Here is a 6,317-nt window from a genome sequence, read left to right on the forward strand (position 1 = left end):
AAGAGTAAAATGCACAAAAAAATTATTTTAAAACAGTAGCAACAACATATTAAAATATATATTTTCCATACAGTGATTTCTGTGCATGACAACAAGGTTTCATTCAAATAATACACAAATACAGTAATCGAAGGGACCTTGATGGGTGACCACACAACCGATCAAGTATCAAGAGTACCAAAACAAGTATCACGCTCGATGTGGCTGGGCGACAAGCAAACTTCAAATGACCGACATCAAAGTTCTAAACCATCACGAGAGGACGACTAGGACACCACGATGAGCTTCACTACTGTGGCGGCGGTAGCTGCTCCTGCTGCTGCTGCGAGGAGTGCGGCGACGGAAAGGTGGCAGTGGTAGGCATGGTCGGCGACACTCCTGCAGCGACAAAGAAGCAAGTGTTAGGACTAGGTACCTCATAAAATCCAGGAAGGCGAAGAAAAACATAAGTCAATACCGATCGAAGCTGAGCCTAATGTAGTGTATCCCTGAGAGTATGATGCTGGATAGGACGCCGGAGCTACACCTGCAAGAAAGGCGAGGTTTGAGTCAGAAAAGCGTAATAAGGAAATTTAAGGAGTACAAAAATTACAATATTAGCTTCAGGAACCAACCATGTGGGACACCAAATACAAGTACAACCTAATTGTGATGCACAAGAATATATCAATCCAATGGATTAACCATCACTCAATGAACTGAAACTAAATGGAACATTAATACTGAAAAAACAAAAATACGGAAACACTGACAATCAAAAAACAAAAAAAATGAAACTAAACAAAACAACAACTTCTAAAACTGCTATGGACTACCTTCCCCTTGATACCGCAAAGGACATGACACATTCATTTAGACTGGCCTGCTACAGGAATAAGCGGAGGAGACACCAGTCCTGCTCATTTAGAAGAATATGATAGCATTAATGAACAGGAACATGTATTAGGGGAGATTTTTTTGTCTTGAAAAGAGACATATCAAGTCTACTATACCAAGCCTGGAGGACAACAATTGATGCCTGCTTACCTGTACTTGACCTCATTGACACACGGAGGTCTATTCCATATGGCATTCAGCAAGTGTTGTATAATACTTAAGTTGGAGAGTAAAATATTCAGAAAGGCAGCTCATGGGAAAATGGCACAACAATGAACTCAAGTTGGGAACAAAATGCTAGTGCTGCGAATGATTCTGGTGACTGGGGAGGCTGGGGTAGTGGAGTTGGAGCTGCTGCAAAGCCAGCAGATCAAGATAATTCATGGAAGTGCATGCTAAGGTGCCGGACAATTCCACTGATTGGGAAATGACTTATACTTTGGCTGCTCACTCAATTCTTTATACCGGTATCACAATAAAACAATCTAGACAAACGAGAGAAAAAACTGAAACATGGAGGAAATGATATCTCAGTCATGATTCATATTATCTAATTTAGCGGATTCTGTGACATATACAATGAGGATAGTGGATAAATGTGCTAAACATGTATATGTGTGCAGTCATAATGCAGAGAGAAGAAATGCAATCTTAACTCATAAAAACAAAATTTCTTTGTAGAACAAGGATATACCATCTGTGTTAGGGTATAATGGAATAGCCTGTGGAACCTCCTCATCAGATTCATCATCTAAAATATCAATCGCTATGCTACTTATGCCAAATGATAAAAAAATAGGGATGTCCAATATTGAAAGAACAAGAGCATTACCTTCTTCAGTACTTGTTTCACTGTCATATGTGATAAAAGACAGAGAAGCGGTTAAGGAACAGAAATTTGTGTTCGAGCTTCTTTGAAAATATTGAAGAAAGTAAAATATTGAAGAAATTTGTGTCCAATATTGAAAGAACAAGAGCATTACCTTCTTCTCTTTGTTTGGTCATGACAGAGGAACTGGTTTTGCTGAATGCTAAACTAAAGCAGATAACACTGCAGAAGAGGCTGTCACTAAATAACTATTTGGATCTCAAAGGTTGAACTTTCTCCTCGATTTTTTGTGTTTGGCTTGATAAATATAAATGTCACTAAATGCAATGGAAGTTGTTAGAGTTCTGTTAATTCACATGCATTCATTTTTCTAGGAAATATAAGGGTGTTTCTGTCGTGTAAGGCCTTTTCACCTTGAAGCAGATTATCAATCCAGAACTCTGTTCACCCTGGATGAGAATAATGTATTCCTAAAAGTTGCTGAAACCAAGATAAAGCAATACAAGTTTGACAAGGTTTTCAACCAATGCTCAACACAAGGTATAATAGATTTGCATTTATAGGAACTGTGATGTTGAAGTGAATAATTTGAATGCCAGTGAGATTACAATAGTGTGGTTTCCAGGTGATGTATTTGCTGAAGTTGAACCAGTGATAAAATCAGCTTTAGATGGCTATAATGTTTGCATATTTGCCTATGGCCAGACAGGTAGTGGGAAAACTTATACCATGGTAAGCTCTACTCATTCCAACTCCTTATCTCATTCATGAAGAATAGATGAAAAATAAAAAGTCCAAACAAATCCAAACCAACAAAAATTTGCGAGACCTGCTAGTTCCAGGAAGCAAGACACAAGGTTTTAAGAAAGTACCAAGGTAAATTAGCACTTTCTCTTAAAATGCTGGAAGGGCTACCTTGTTGCAAAACAAGTAATGAAATCTTGTTGACAGTCTACGGAGAATTGCTAACATCCAACTATAACATCAATTGCATTTATATCGTCAAAGAATACAATATCATGAGGAGAATGTAACCAAAGTTGTTGACTAGGTGCATTGGAGTAAATGTAATGTTAAGCCTACACAAGCACAATGTAATCACACTATCACAGCATCATGTTTATCTGATTTGATAGGAAACCTTCTACAGTTCATGAAAAGCTGAAAACCTTACAAACTAAACTTGTCTCCCTCGACCTTGTCAGTCACTGAGCATTCTGATTTACCATGTGCCACTGCTGCAATGGCCACATAAGCTAAAAATCACCCATCCCTAAATTCATGGAATTACGAGACTGAATTACACCAATCAACGAAATTTACAGAAGGAAGCAGCAATACATACTACTGAAAAACAGTGGCAAACAAGTCGTCGTCTTAACCTGAACCAACCAGCCTCCCCTAGGAAACAACCAAAAATCAGTTTTGTAACTCGGGTCTTGATTTGCAGTGTTGCACACAGTAAAAAAGGTGGAATTAGATAGAAGCATACTCCTAATACACTAAAGCCTATATGCAGTGCTGTGTAAAACACTAAAACAGTCCATATAAAAAAGGTGGAATTAGAAAGAAGCATACTCCATTTTAAGCGCCTGCTGACACGAGCAGGATTTTCAATACATGAATTATTCCTCTTTCTTATCTTCTGCCACAGCACCATGTGGATTGGCTAGGGGTTTTGATTCACTCGCACCCTGTAAAGGCGGAGTACAATAAGCAATTGGGAGATGCACTGTAGCATGAGCATATAAGGGCACAAAAAGTAGGATGAACATGTAGGCGTACCTCATCGTTCTTCTAAGCTGCAGGCTTGTAAGGACAAGCAGGTGGGACTCTTTCAGGTCTCCGGTACTCCCATCCAAATAGCCGATACACCTTGCTCTAGAAACCATCTAAGATACAAATCAAATTCCATAATGTAAGCAACATAATTTTATTAGAAACTAGAAATGAAACAGAGATCCTCTTCATTCATGTGACCAAATGCACATGTAAACCTACAAGGCTATGTGCAGTCAGAGAGCGCATCACTATCATTTTTGGTTCACAGATCAGATGTATGGTTCTGACAGAATTATTCTTAAACAACTGACCATATAATATAATCCTAGAAAACCTAACAAAACCGTCAATGAAAATAAACCAGCTTCGGCCCCTATCTGGCTCTTCCAAATCACATACACGAATCTTTGTAATTGACAGGTAGATCCTCCCTAGAGGATCAATGATTTATTGTTCCAGCTAATCCCATAAGGCCTAGACAAACTTAGGCATGAGTACATGGCTAGACCCAGCCGACGTCACTGAACCACTATTGTTGTAAAAGGTGCATATTACTCTCGAAAAAAAGAAAATCAACAATCCAATATCTTCCGTGCTGCCTATCTAAATTGAAATTATGGTTTCCTTTATTCATTATAGTGTCAGGACTCAGGAATTGGTTTATTCTCAAATCTTGCATCTGTAGTATTACCACTAATCAAAAGGAGGTATGTTGTATAGTTATTCACATGCATCTAGAAGCTGAATTTACTACACAAGAAGCTGATATCTAGAATCAACAATCTATAGGCCAGGAAGCTGCTGGGCACAAGAATTCATAATAATCCAAAATGCATATTGCTTATCAATTTACTGCATGATGTTATTGCTATGCGAATCTGATGAGGAAATCTAGGTGGGTATGAACTGCTGCTAAGGAAACGTGATCATAAAATCCAAACCAAATCATCATAGAAAAGAAAACCAGCTCTGGCCGTAGCTGGCTCATACCAACCACAATCGATAATCGACATCAAGGTCTATCTACTCTTCTCTATAGGAACGGTGGGCTCTGGTTTCTTGCTCCAACGAATCCACGAGCCCAAGACAAAACCACCAGGGCAACAGACTAGACAAAAAAGCTCGAAAATCCCCCGCCACCGCTGAATCGATAGAACCCCTAACCACCACGGGCGATTCCTGGTTGGATCTTACAGAAACCAGAGAGAGAGAGAGAGAGAGAAAGAAGGATCCGTACGATGATGAGGTCAATGAGGTAAGGGAGGGCGTTGACCACCGGGATCAGGAAGAGCGGCAGCAGGCACGCGACGCATACCTGGCCAAGCACATCCACCACGACGTTAGTATAGCACCGGGATCTGCAGGGAGGGGAGGGGAGGGGAGAGGGAGAACTAAGCACCTCACCATATCGTCGGATCGGATCAGATCGGAACCTAGAGGATGGATCGACCTCCTTGTCTTTGACCCCGTTGCTTGCACCGATTCGTCTCCTAGCTCCTCCTCGTCGTAGTCGTCGGGGCGCGGTGGTCGCCGATCCGTGCGATGAGAATGCGATTGGGGACAAAGACTGGAGAGGAGAGGAGAGGAGGGACAAAGGAGACAACGGGATCTACTTGGTCGTCGGAGTGGAGGTGGTGGTGCCGGATCCAGCCGCCTGGGGGCGCGCCCGCCATGGATTTGGCCGGATCCGGGGGTGAAGGAGAGGGGTCGCGCCCGCCGCGTCGATGAAGAGGGAGAGGGGGGAGAGGGAGTGGCGGCGCTGCTCGGGGAGGGGAGGAGCCCCCGCGGCGCTGAGTCACAGAGGGAGGGTGCGGCGCTGAGTCGCAGAGGGAGGGGCACGGTCTAGTGCGTGCGTGAGAGGGTGTTTGGGGCGCGGCTGCCGGCGGGTTAGGGTTATGATTTTTTTTTCTGTGCGTGTAAATATTTTTTTTCTGTGCGTTTTTAAAGAACCGACAGAATAAATTGTATTTTTCTGTGAGTGCTGATTTTTTTCGTGTGTGTATTGTCACGCACAGAAAAATTATACGATTTTTCTGTGGATTTTAGTATTTTTCTGTCGGGATATTTTGGAACCGACAGAAAAATCATAATTTTTCTGTGCGTACCGAAAAAAACACACAGAAAAATTTATCACCCACAGAAAAATACGAGATTCTAGTAGTGCATCCCTAATGCAAATAGCAAATCTCGCAAAAACAAAACAAAATTAAGGCGATCCATCCATGCATGCATCCATCCATCGTTATCCGGCCCGGAGCTAGCTAGCTAGCATATGCATATATAGATATAGCGTGTGTGTATGGATGGATCGGACAAAATATTACTTTTTGATGGGCGCCAAGTTGCTCCTTGTGATGTACACGTTCACAGTGATTGGACAAGGACAACTTAACCACTGGAGACCATGAGCGAGATTGTTATCAATTGGGTTCAACAGGTACTAGATAGAAAAGAAAACCAATACTCTTATTACTCGTACGTTCCATATAGTCACATTCGTAGATTACCTAGTCCAGGCAATTAAATGCCAGCCTATCCATCCGTTGAACAAAAAAAGGTAAGTTGTCACGCACAATGTTTTTCTCTGTCCCAGTAATCGTTTACCTGGTACTAATCCAAGGGGTTAGGTCGGCAGGTTTGGTGTGCAGTGGCCCCTCAACGAAATTGTATTGATGTGAATGTGATCTAGGGACTCTTGATTGTGAATTGCTGCAAATTCAGACCCCATTCAAAGTAAAATTAAACTAGAAAATGGTGAACCAATTATTTTTTCGCCGACCTAACTCTTTCGCAAACTATACAAGGACCGGAGTAGAAACCGAAACCATTT

The 6,317-nt window shown here is 41.6% G+C and overlaps 1 long non-coding RNA gene and 1 pseudogene across 1 annotated transcript; one reads left to right on the top strand and one right to left on the bottom strand.

Annotated features, from left to right (window-relative positions):
* The first annotated feature begins 1,879 nt into the window (after positions 1-1,879).
* Positions 1,880-2,585, top strand: LOC136510278 (kinesin-like protein KIN-14B; annotated as a pseudogene).
* Positions 2,586-3,529: 944 nt separating this feature from the next.
* On the bottom strand, positions 3,530-5,085 carry LOC136514397 (uncharacterized). The gene is made up of 3 exons (XR_010773636.1): positions 4,887-5,085; positions 4,725-4,802; positions 3,530-3,586 (listed from the first exon to the last, which is right to left on the bottom strand). It is a non-coding gene; the product is annotated as an uncharacterized lncRNA (long non-coding RNA).
* Positions 5,086-6,317: the final 1,232 nt, after the last annotated feature.

The sequence above is a fragment of the Miscanthus floridulus genome, chromosome 16 (assembly GCF_019320115.1).
Source record: "Miscanthus floridulus cultivar M001 chromosome 16, ASM1932011v1, whole genome shotgun sequence".
In the NCBI taxonomy this organism is placed as follows: Eukaryota; Viridiplantae; Streptophyta; class Magnoliopsida; order Poales; family Poaceae; genus Miscanthus; species Miscanthus floridulus.